We start from the raw sequence: 13,090 nt of genomic DNA on the forward strand, positions 1-13,090 counted from the left end.
TTGTCCATGTTACCTACAGAGATGTTAAATAACAGCAGTCCCAACATCAGTCTCTGAGGAATGCCATTCACCACCAGTCTCCACTTGGACTTTGAGCCATTGACCACAACTTTCTGAGTACGACCATCCCACCGAGCCTTTATCCAGCCAGTGGTCCATCCATCAAATCAGTTTATTTAATCCAATTTGGTGATCAGGATGTCATGCAGGACAGTGTCAAATGCTTTGCATGAGTCAGGTAGATGACAACATTTGCTCTTCTTTTATCCACTGATGCTGAAACTTCATCATAACAGGCCACCAAGTTTGTCAGGCGTGACTTGCTCTTGGTGAAGCTATGCTGGTTACCACCTATCATCTTGTCTTCATTTTCCACTTGCTTTAGCAGGGCTTTTGAGAGGATCTGCACCATAATCTTGCCAAGCACAGAGATGAGCCTGACTGGCTTGTAGTTCCCTGAATCTTCTTTTTTCCCTTCTTCAAAATGAGGGTTACGTTTCCCTTTTTCTAACCAGTGGGAGATTCACCAGTCTAAGCCTGGAATGAGGAATCAGCTTCCTCAGAGTGAGTTTTATTGACGAACTGAAAAAACATGTCATGATAGGATTTATGCAGTGAGTGTTATTCAGTTGTACATGACCTTCCTTTATCTCCCATGGGACTTTTTCCTGTCAGTACTCTGAACTTACTCACATCTGACAATTCTGCAGTGAAAACAGGTGTAAATTGCCTTTTCTCCAAACACAGAAGAATGTCCCAGAGTTAGACATAGTCTTTTTGGTAAGGAAGTCATTTTCCTTACATGGGATCTACTGCATCATCTACTGCTTCTGAACAAAGTGGCATCCTGGGCACCCTTCAGCATGAAGAAACTTTCAAATACAACTTGGAGAACAGAAGAAATGAAACACTGAGTGAAAATTCTGACACGTGACGTTCAAGACCTGTCTAGATGCCTACCTGTGCAACCTGTGGTAGGTGTTGTAGATGCTAACGAGGCTGAACCTTGTAGTATTCGGAGGGGGGGAGATGTTGTAAACATATAGGCGATAGCGGGGCTTTTCGAGATGTCACGTGACAGTGGCCCCCCCTCGTTTCCGGCTACACCTTGTGATGTACCTTGGCGCGCATTTCAAACGTCTGCCCTAGGGGGCGTAGACGAAGTAGTAAGGTATATAAGGTATTGATTAGTCCTAATAAACGCCATTTTGCCACCTTTCTTGATGAGTCACGGTGGTCCTTTTGGCCCTAGTGAGGGTCTCGCTAGCACCTGGGCAAGTATGCGGTTTGGATTATAATTGTGCACGGCAACATATGGTGCCCCGTGTGAGGCCATAAACTCCGGTGTGCCTTTTCGTTTTCTTGCCTTTCTTGTCTTTCGTTTTTCTTCCAGTGTGCCTGGGGGTTTTTTAATCTGGGGTGTAGTGAGGTGACGGCATTGCATCCCGCAAGGGAGCGCCTCGGGGGGACAACGAGCGTGCTTTCTTGTCTTTGTAGAGATTGCCTGGGGGGGCAGGGGTCTCTTTTTTCTCTTTTTGCAGCGCAGGTACTCGTGGATTGCGATCAGGGGCGCTATATTTGCGGCAAGAGTTCCGGGGGGACGATGGGACGGGGCGGGACGACGATTATGGAATTTATCAGTGAGGTATTGTTTTCTTTTTGTAAAGAATACTGTGGCGAGACTTCTTTGCAGGAGATTGCTGCAGTACTTACTTATCTTGAACGGGACGGGGAACTTTCATCCCCCCGCGAGATCCTTGACTGTCGTAAATGGGATCTGCTCACTGTTCTGCTTGCAGAGCATGCAGCGACAGCCCAGGCGGCTGCCGAGCTTGTGACCTGGGGCGTAATCCTGGGTTCTCTTAAAGCAGCCAGGGAGGAGGGGAAACTTGTTGAATCGTGTTTGTTAGTTGGGCTTGTGTTTGACTCGGAGCAGCCGGGAGGGCGGCCGGGAAAAGCGGCTGAGGACGGTGGGACCCAGGAGAGCCGTCTGGGGAGGCGGCGGGGAGATGGGACGGGGTCCGGGAGAAGCGGAGAAGAAAAAGTTAAAGACGGCGAAGATGGGACGGGGCCCGGGAGAAGCGGAGAAGAAAAGGTTAAAGATGGCGAATTCCAATCGACCACACCCCCTCTCGACAGCCAAGTGGACACTTCAGCCCCATATCCTTTGTCATTGGGGGGTGGGGAGTGCGGGCGCGCGGCTAATTCGAGTGGTAGGGGAAGTAGGCGTGTTCCAGACCCGGGGGGAGTGCAAACGTGGTGCTATCCCAGGGGGGGGAGTAGCGGGCGTGCGGCTAATTCGAGTGGTTGGAGAAGTAGGCGTGTTCCAGACCTGGGGGGAGCGCAAACGTGGTGCTATCCCGGGGGAGGGGAGTAGCGGGCGTGCAGCTAATTTGAGTGGTTGGGGAAGTAGGCATGTTCCAGACCCGGGGGGAGCGCAAACGTGGTGCTATCCCGGGGGGGGGAGTAGCCAGGTCCAAAGGAACTCCGCGGGGCAACAGGTAGGGTACCTGCTTCAGTAGGAACAATGAACTCAATGATCTCTTGAGGTCCCTCCTAGCCCCCACAGTTCTCTGGTTCTGTGATTTTGTGATATGGCTCTTCCACTTACCCTAGGATTACAAATGAAGCTATGAGAAAATGGTAAATCTTAAATCTTCACTATTGTGCATAATTTCCTGTCCGACACTGAAAGAGTTGGACATATAATCCTCTTCATCCCCTGTTCCAGTGGTCATGGTTTGAAACACATCAGAGAAACAGTCAAGTTTGGGTCAGTATCTTCATGTCATTACAGCAAAGTCAACTTCTAGAAAAGGTGTTTTTTTTGTTTTTGTTTTTGTTTTTTTTCAGTAAATAAGCTGCACAGCCTTGTGCTGTTCAGGGAATACTGCTCCAAGAGGGTTCTGATGCGATATTCAGTTAGTTTAAGGAAAATCATTTGCAAGCTGAATTTTAAATATCAGCTGTTGTAATGCATTATCAACTTCTTCATTGCAGTGTCACCTAAAGGCCACAGATGACAAAACATTGGATGCTGACATAGATTGCACTGGGTGCTGAACAGCTGAGATTTAGTTAGAATATTGCTAAAAGTGTCACTAGATGACAAATATAGGTTATCCTTGAAATTCTCAGTAATAATTACCTGAATGAAAGAAGGTAGAAATAATGATTAGTGATATGCATATTGCAAGGATAAAATGCTTGCTGATTTTCGGTTGCCAGTGAAATAAAGCAAAATATACTTAGTAATAGACTTGTCTACTGAGTTTTATATGAACAATTCCTTAGGTTGTGATATTGACTATTATTAACTCTCCATATCCAAGGAATTCCTCACTCTGAATGTTTTCTAATTGTTTTCATGTTTCTCATTCTCATAGCTGTGCTTTCAGATGTATTTCAGGTCCTACAGAGCTGATTCTTTTTTGTTGCCATCGTAGGCCGTCACTGACTGGGATTTTTGGTTGTTGATTTTTTTTTTTGTTTGTTTTGTTTTGTTTTGGTTTGGTTTGTTTTTTTTTTCCTCACTTGTTACATGATATGATTTTAAAAAAATAAGAAGAAATAAAAGGCAGAATGTGTGCTTTGACAGGTGTCCAACTTAGACCAGCCAACTAACTTGTCCAAAATGCACTCCTAATTTTCTAATGCAGGACTCTGTGCAGCTGTTTCTTTTAGGTAGACAGATTTTAACAACTCTGCCACTCCTGAAGGTCACTGATCCCAGTGTCTAGAAAGACATCTACATCAGGAAAGTGATAGAATAGCTTATCTGGCAAATTATTTCTGTATGATAGGTGTGATAATCAAGGTAAATGAGCAGTTTGTCCTTCCAGCCTGAGGAAATTGTCCTACCCTGCTCACAGGCCATCACCAGATTTTTCCAGTCCTTATGTGCTATGTGATGTCCATGTGTGCCTCATCAGCTCAAAGGCACGAGACAACATATGGTGTTTTGGATGATGGCATGGTACCTTAAGTAATTCATCTGCTCAGCCAAAGTCAACAGTTTTGCTTAGGACAAAACAGAAAGATTAGGAGCCATGCGAATTTTCTAGCCTACATGAAAAATTGAAATGCAAGCAGGAAAACCCTAAAGAAAAATCTCACTCCCTTCTTTGTGGACACTAACACTGCCTGTTCTGTCTAAAACAGCACCCTGACATTCTATCTTGAAACAAAACAGTTCAAACAAACAGACTCGCTCTGAGCCAAGATATTTCTCTGGTCTGAAATGCAAGGAGTGATTTCAGTGCTATTAAATCATAGAATCATAGAATTGTAGAATGGCCTGGGTTGAAATGGACCACAGTGAACATCTAGTTTCAACCCCTCTGCTATGTGTAGGGTCACCAGCTACCAGACCAGGCTGCCCAGAGCCACATCCAGCCTGGCCTTGAATGCCTCCAGGGATGGGGCATCTGCGGACTCCTTGGGCAACCTGTTCCAGTGCATCACCACCCTTTGTGTGAAAAACCTCCTCCTAATATCTAATCTAAACCTCCCCTGTCTCTGTCTAAAACCATTCCCCCTTGTCCTGTCACTATCCACCCTTGTAAACAGCCATTCTCCCTCTGGTTTATGCACTCCCTTCAGTTACTGGAAGGCCACAATGAGATTTCCCTGGAGCCTTCATTTTTCCAAGCTAAACAATCCCAGTTTCCTCACCCTTTCTTCACAGGAGAGGTGCTCAAGCCCTCTAAATACCATTTAGCTGAAACTCTGGAGGCTTTGTCTTGAGGGCAAATGGTGCAGAGCTGAGTCAGATGCTCATTGGGCACAGTAGCCTGGAAAACAACAAACATCCTTAGAAAAAATTAAGTGAAAATTCATCAGAATAAGACTACTGTAATCTGCAGGAGCTGCATTTCCACCCAGCAGCGTTCCCATACAAAGGCAGCTCAATGTGAGGTGAGATGATATTTGTCTGATGATTGCCTTAAGTTTTAAAAGCTTACCTTCTTTGGAACTTGTGGTGAATCCATAAATTTTCTACAGTCTCAAAGCAAGTCTGCAAGCTAAACTGCAGAATCATTTTGAGTTCTGGATATTCTCTGCAGGCTGTTACATGATGTTTAACAGTTACATAAATGGCAGCTTTCCAAGAAAGCAAATTCCTTCTTTGCAACTTTTATGTAAAATATAAGTAGTTATGTAAGCAGATTGTTATTTCGAAGCACGTTTGCCTCAAACTTGAGGTCAGATTTCTAAGAACGCCAGTTGCTGAATGTGTATGAAAAATAAACAAATCAAATTTTTTGTTTCTTTCTCCACTATTTCCACCTCTTCAAATATAAACATTAGTTGAACTGGTTAACTATATTATTTAACTGTGCATAAGTATGTTATGCTTAAGAAAATCACAAACTTTTTCATTTAAAAAAGGTCAAATGGATATAATTTCAGACATACTACTTCCAAAATCAAAACAGACATAATGCTTATATCAGTGGTTTGGGATCCATGATTCTACATGTACACCTGCACATTTACCTTGCAGAACCTATGGCATTTTCCACTGATACAGGTACTGAAAAACAGAAGTTAGTTGTACTTCCTAATGTCAAGTACAAAATGAACCTTCTACACTTTTTCCAGACTTTTCTGTCAAGATCTAAGCATTCAGTATCCTAATTCCACTGGGATTACTTCTTAGGTAAGAAGAATATATTCTGCACAATTTGGGCTGACGTGTAACTGAGCAACAAGGATGTGCCACAAATTATGCTTTAATCAAATGAAAGAGGACAAAGGAAACATTAGATGGCTCTTTCAGTAACTGCTGGATTTCCATCAGCTAAATGCAGGTTTCAGTAAACAATGAAGGTAAAAGTCATAATGTGTTTACTTTACATGATTTATTAAGTAGAGCAAATGTTGCCGTGTAGAAGTTTTCTGAATTCAGTGTACGACTTCATGTCTCTTACACATATTTTACTCACACAAAATCTTTCCAACTGAAGAACATTTCTATTTCTTTGAGAAGTTTATCTTCGTGAGTGTTACTAAAAAAATACTAAAGTACACAATTTAACTTCTTATTTAGGAAAACAAAGAGCCCAACCAAACAACAACAACAACAAAAAACACCACCTTATGCCTGTAGATTTGTTGGATTTTTTTATTATTATTATTATTTTCTCCCAAATTCTAGACAAGTTACAGTTTATAAATTCATATAAATCCGCTGAATTTATTTTTTATTATTTATTTATTTATTTATTTATTTATTTATTTATTTTGCAAAAGACACCACTCTTTTGGAAAAAAGTCTGCTATCAAGAACAACACACTTTTTGTATAACTTGCTCCAGGTACATACTGCAGGAAATCAGCAAGAAAAACACAACATTTTCAAAACTGTAAAATACTTTTCACTAAGTAGTTCAGAAGAAAAATAGCTTATTTGAAAGTGTCTTCTAGTCAAGGATAGAAAATAAAATTGTGTAACATTAACTTGGTTCAGAAGATATCACACTGTGGTTCAAATCACAGTAAAACACTCACAGAAGCATTTGTAAGACTGCAAGCATAATATTGCTTCACAAGGTGGCACAGTTACTCTTCGTATATTCTTCCTCAGCCTCCCAGTGAAGTCATCGAAGTCTAATCAGTCTCACTACACAGCTGTAAAAGCTTACTTCCAATGTATAAAGCATATGTACATAAACTTAGTTATAGACCCAACCTAAGGCTTGTTGATATCAATGATCTTTCCAGTGTCCTTCACAGAAATTCAATAGTTTCACCAGAGAATGTTTATTACTACTTTCAACTTCCAAAATTATTTCTATATAGTTTTTACAAGGATTACTTGCCATGGGTGCACTAACCTAATTTGTCTTTTTAGCTTTGATTTTGGCAATTTTGCCATATTATTATGTATGAAATAGAGCGTACTTTTTCATATGATGCCTTGACACTTTAATTCAGTTGGACTGATTTGCATAGCAGTCTTGTCCACTGGACTTAACAGTCTCGTAAAGACTGTAACTGTTTCTTTTTTCCCCCTGGCTATCAACGTGAAAGCTGGATTTAAAAGAGCAATACATATGGTTTATCAAGTATTGGAATTGCTGATCTCAGTTTACTTCATCTTGTAAACTAGTGAGGTCATTTTAATTTTTAAATAAGGGAAAAGAAATGACATAAAATCCTGCTAAACTCTATCTAGCTTCAGTTCTGAAAAAATTCGTTCCACTGAGCAGAACAGTTCCTTTGAACAATTACCTTTGAAACATTCCTGTAGTTAGAGTTACAGTGCTTCCATTGCCCTAGGTTTTTCAAGACACTCCTGCCAGGATTTCTAATCTTGTGCATAAGTAGCTAAAGGAGACAACATACTAAACTTACAAGGAACAATAAGCTTGTAATACTCACCTTTCATTTGGCTTTCTAGAAACCTTAGCATGATTAGTAATAAACTCAGCCAGTAATAGGAACTAGAAGCTGAAGTGACACGTCCATAATCCTAATTCAATGAGGTTTCTTGTCAGTAAATCCAAAACATTCCTGTACTGCAGAAGTGGCCTTTAAATAGATTTTTAAAATTTTCCTTTCTTAATGTTTCAATCCTATCACTGGTCACCAAAGAGCAGAACTCAGTGCAGCCAGTCCATTCCATGTGAGGAGCTGCTGTAAGGCCTCCTCTCAGCCTCCTCTGCTCTGGGCTGAATACACCAAGGGCTGCTCCTCATACATCTTACACTATAAACCCTTCTCCACCTTCATAGCTCTCCATTGGACACTCTCTAGTAGTTAAACGCAGAGATCAATCAATGTTTTCTATTTTGATTATTTGTGCTTTGTACAGACATTCAGAGATGCAGACTTCAATGACATTTCAGTATCTGCCTGACGTTGTTTCAGGAAAAGTTATATTCGAGGGTAAAATACCTAGAAAATTTGGAAAAAAAAGTTCATGTTATGTACTTCTTAATATGATGTTCCATACTTCTTAAAAAATATCTACTTCAAGGAAAATAGTGTGGGAATACTATTAAAATCACACACCTTGGGTCAGAAAAAATCTATACAGGTTGCTGGGCTTACAGAACTCCTCTAGACGTGAAGAATAAAATTCAACATTGGACTACGTGAGTCTAAATTCATTTAGAGACCCTAATTCTATGTAGTTACTCTAGATTTATACCAACTGGTTCTATTTATTTTTTTTTACAGGCAAGGCAAGTAAGGAGTAATAAACTGGAGATTCCTGAAGTTAATTTATCAGATCTGGATACTGCTGCATTTCGTGGGGGTAAGAGGTGGAGGGAGTAGAGTGATGACTATAATTTGCTCATTACAGTTTTTAGAGTCTCTCAGGTCCACAGCCCTAGTGAGGCAGTGGCACAAGATGCCCAGAGTAGCTGTGAATGCCCCTTCCCTGGAGATGTTAAAAGCCGTGTTGGAACAGGCTTCTCAGGGAGGTGGTGAAGTCAGTTCCAGAGGTTGTTCAGGAAATGTGTAGAAGTGGCACTGAGCAACATGCTTTAGTGGACATGGTGATAGTGGATTGGTGGTTGGGCTTCATGATCCTAGCGATCTTTTCCAACTTTTATGATTCTATAATTCTATATGTTTTTATAGTCCCACTTGTTTTGGATCATTTATAGTGGAAGATAACTATTCAGTTGTAGGAATAATAGAGTAATATCTCCTCAGCTTTTTACGTATTTATTTTATTGTTCCTTTTCTTGAGTTTTAAGTTTTCTTCATTGTTGATATTGTTGTTTAAATGTTAGTTTAATTTTCCTCTGTCGGTTTTTTGTCTGTGCTTTGTTTTGTTTCGTTTTGTTTAATGGCTTAAACAGAGTTTTTGGCATCTGCGTCTCTACTCTCTCTCTACTTTCTCTTTTCACAAGAATACAATGAAGTACACATTATGCTGCTTCTTCAGAAACACTACTTCGAAGAGCCTTCAGATTATTATCTTCAGTTACTGATGGCAAGGTGGTTCATGACATATGTACATCTGATTTGAGATTAAGATTCAGAATGGATCTGCTAAGGTCTTTAAAAGAAAGATTTCCCCTTATGCTGCTTATGATTGTAGCTACATTTTATTTTATTTTTTCCCCAGAGTGATGTTCAAGACAAACCTAAGAGCATGTGGAGATGCAACACATTGCTGTCCTTTCAAATGGAAGAAAATAATCCACTTAACTCTTATATTCACTACTAGAATAGTAGGCAATGAAGTGTGACAAAAGTGTTAATACAGGAAAAAATTCTGCATTCCCTAGCACTGGAAATACTCAAGAAGCCAGGAGAAGCAGACTCACATACTAACCGTTCCACTGAGATAAGCACATCCTCAGTTCTTCTAAAACATTCTCTGGATTCTGCTGCTTGGGATTCTTTCAAGAACATTACCCCTGTCCATCCCAAAACACACTTCTTAGGATGATGACTAAAGAACAAACTCAAAATCTGGAAATCTTCATATTTACATTATTTTGGATACAGTACAAAAAGTCTTTTACAGTTTCTGTCAGTACACACATACCATAGCTCTAAAGAATACTTCCATGCTTTCCAGATGCTTTGCTGGTTTATGAGTTGTCCGTGTCCACTGAAAAGAGGCTGAGAAAGGAGCCTTCTGGTACTTCAAGGGAGTCTTGAAGAAAGCTGAAGAGAGATTCTTTAACAGGAGGTGTTGTGATAGGACAAGGGGTAATGGCTTTAAACTGAAAGAGGGTAAATTCAGATCAGACATTGGAAATCTGAGGATTTTGAGTTACAGGAACAAGCTTCCCAGAGAGGCTGTGGATTACCCACGCCCAGGACTGTTCAAAGTCAGGCTGAATGGGGCTATGGGCAGCCTGATCTTGAGAACGGTGCTGGAAGTAAATATTCCTTAAGGTCTCTTCCAACCCAAGTCATTTTATGACGATTCTGTGATTCTATGCCTTTTCATTCTGTGGCTTTGAGGAAGTTAGTTTAACTGTGGACTGGAAGGTACCACTCTGCCCTCCAGTCACGTGCTTGATAGGGTTTTAGGATCAAAGCTTATAATGTGGTGTGTTACAAAATAAACCTACATTGCAGGCTGGAAGTCAACACCATCTTGCCAGCATGACAATGCAATGGACAAAATGTGGTGCCTAGAAAGACGCATCTCTTCTAACTTCTCTGAGTAATTCATATGGATGTCAACCCCTTTGGGGAGAAATGATAAATAACCTCCCAGAAAAACTTAAAATTATATGAGATTATACCTTCTGTATAGATCTATTGTTATGGCAGCTGGGGAGGAAAGAAGTAAATACTGCTGTTCACTATACCGGATCATTTCAGGAATCCCATATACATGTGGAAATTGTGTATGGATGTCTCCTGTTCATAAAGGATAAGAGTTTAATCTCGTATCTTGTTTGTATTTCAAGATGGAGCAAGGCAAAACTGCTTTTGTAAAATAAATAAACATATTGAAAGAGGAGCAGAATACTACAGGCTTAATAAAAATTCACATATAAATCGCCAAAGTAAATTTCAGTGTCCTATCTGTCTTTTGTAAATAAACAACATACGCTAAATTTGGAAGGATTTCAGAACCATGTCATAGCTTATGTTATTTCAATTTTGGCTGTGGTATTAAAAATATACTAGTATGTAGTTGCATGTTTATATTTCACTAAACGGCTGGTCAAGTGTAGTCAGAAGTAGAAGATGGTTTTTGCAATAGCTGATACTGCAAACCCACCTTTAATCTAAAATTCAAGTTTCTGCTGGATTTTCAGAACCTCATATACTTCTGAAAATCATAAAAGCTTTTCTAACACTAAGGCCCATTTAACTTCACAGATTTCAGTTTGGAACATGGATGAGTAAACTGAGCTTCAGAAATGGCCCTGTGGGCAATAGGAAAGGAGCACAACACTGCAACTGAACTCCTGCTCCGTTAGCTGTCACTGCTCTGCAAGCAAACAGTAGTAAGATGATAGGTGTGTATTATGTCTTATCACACAGAAGATGCTGATCTGTCTTGAAAGAAGGGCTTATATTTATGCAGCGTTTGGGTGGGTCCAGGGCCAAGTAAAGCCAACATAAAAGTCTTTAATCATACTCAGCAGAATGGCTGTGAGGGCTAACAGTCTGGACTTTTCAAAAGCAAATATGTAAAAAGGCAGATGTCCCTAAGAGCCATACACTGCAGTAATGCTAGTATCATGTAACAATTCTAAGTTAAGCACAAACACTGAATGTAACAGAACATAATGATAAAAATAAGAACAATAAAACTATTTCTTAGGTAATATATCATTAATGTAGATGATTACCCACGTCTATCAATCAATAAATACGTGCTTATAAAATAAATAAATAAATAATGTTGGTACTGCTGTGTAAATGAAATGTATGTTTCTCCATAATAATATCAAATAACCAAGGCAAATTTCATGTTTTGTTCTTGCATACATGTTTTAATAAGTGTGTTTTATAAGAATATTGAAATTTCTCTTTTTGCAAATGCCTGTTCTAGCTCTGATGAGAGCAATTATGTGAGCTGAACATATTACAGACATCCATTACATTTTCTATAATCTCAAATACCTGAAAGGGAGCCATTCAATGCTTCTTGGTGATAAAAAATGAAAGTGCATGATTTACTACAAGCAGTCAAAACAATTTTTTTTTGTCTTCAAAGACTCTTTGTCCTCAATGCAAAATTTCCAGATTTGGCTGGTTAGTCCCAAAGATTATATCAGTCATTCATTTCTCATTTCTTCCATCAGGAAGATACATCTTTCACTTTTTTTATTTTATTTATTTATTTATTTATTTATTTATTTTTATATTAGGCTGTGGGTTTTTGCTGTTGGCTTTTTCTGTTGTTGCTTTGTCTTGAAATGAAATTAATTGTTGTCATGGTTTTATGACAATATATTTTTGTTATCAATATTCCACATCATATCATCATATAGTGTTCTAGGAGTAAAAGAGTTACTGCTCCAGTTCTGTGAATTGTTGATATTTCCATGTACCTGGTTCTCAGAAGAGAAGAACTACATATCCCAGAATACTTTCACTGTTCTGTTTCTGTTCTCCACTCGGTAGGAAAATAAAACTCTTTGCAAGTCACAGGACGTCCCTTTTCTTCTTTGGCTGCTCACCACTGCAGCTGTGTGCTCTCCCTAATCTAATCCCTTCAGCATTAGAGTAAGGCCTTCAATTTTGGACACACTCTCTCTCTCATTTTCTTTGATTTATTAGTTTTTATTCCAATTATGTCATATTATATTTGTTATCTTGCATTCTGATATCATATTTAGTAAATTAACTTTCCTATTCAGATCATTCCTACTGTTTTGTTTTTAGGCCCATCTCCGTACCTTTTCCCCTTCTTCTCCTTTCCCCCTCTCCCAGGGCATGGGTCCATGGGTTCTCTCACCCAGTCATGGAACTGGGCCGAACGGGCCTGTAAACCATTGACAATTGTCATTACCCTTCAGTAACTTGGGAGAGTCTGATTAGATCTCAGTGGCTCTTACCCACAATTTGAAGCTACCCCTAAGACTGCTTTTTCAATTCACACAATATACAAAAATCCCTTAAAAAAATACAAAATAAGTACCTGAAATTGTTTTCCATCTCTAGAATTCTCCAAACCCAAAATGTCAAAAAAAAAAAAGAAGAAAAAAAAAAAGAAGAAAAAAGAAAAATAGAAGAATGAGTAATTGAAGGAGATATTAGCCTGTTTCAGGGTGAACATAGCTTGTGTTGGATGGTTTCATAGGGCTCAAACACACAAACAAACCTAACTTATATGCAGAGCTGAGATATTCATAACACTGATAAAACCAAGTAAACAGTCTCTCATCTGGAATATTGCTTAATGCCACAACAGCTACTTGATCTTTCATCTGTATGAATATATTTATGTATATATTTAATCTTACTAATTCATGAAGCACTCCTCAGAGCAAAACTTAGCACAGTTAAGAGTCGAGCGGCCTCTTTGAAAGAACGACCTTAATACATCTGGAGAAATTATTTTCTCCTTACAGTTTCTCTTCAGTTTTCTTTTGTAGCTCTGATTCTCTTTCCTGTTCAGCTTTTATTTGCTCCTGGGCTATGTATG

This window comes from Excalfactoria chinensis, chromosome Z (genome assembly GCF_039878825.1).
Source record: "Excalfactoria chinensis isolate bCotChi1 chromosome Z, bCotChi1.hap2, whole genome shotgun sequence".
Lineage (NCBI taxonomy): Eukaryota > Metazoa > Chordata > Aves > Galliformes > Phasianidae > Excalfactoria > Excalfactoria chinensis.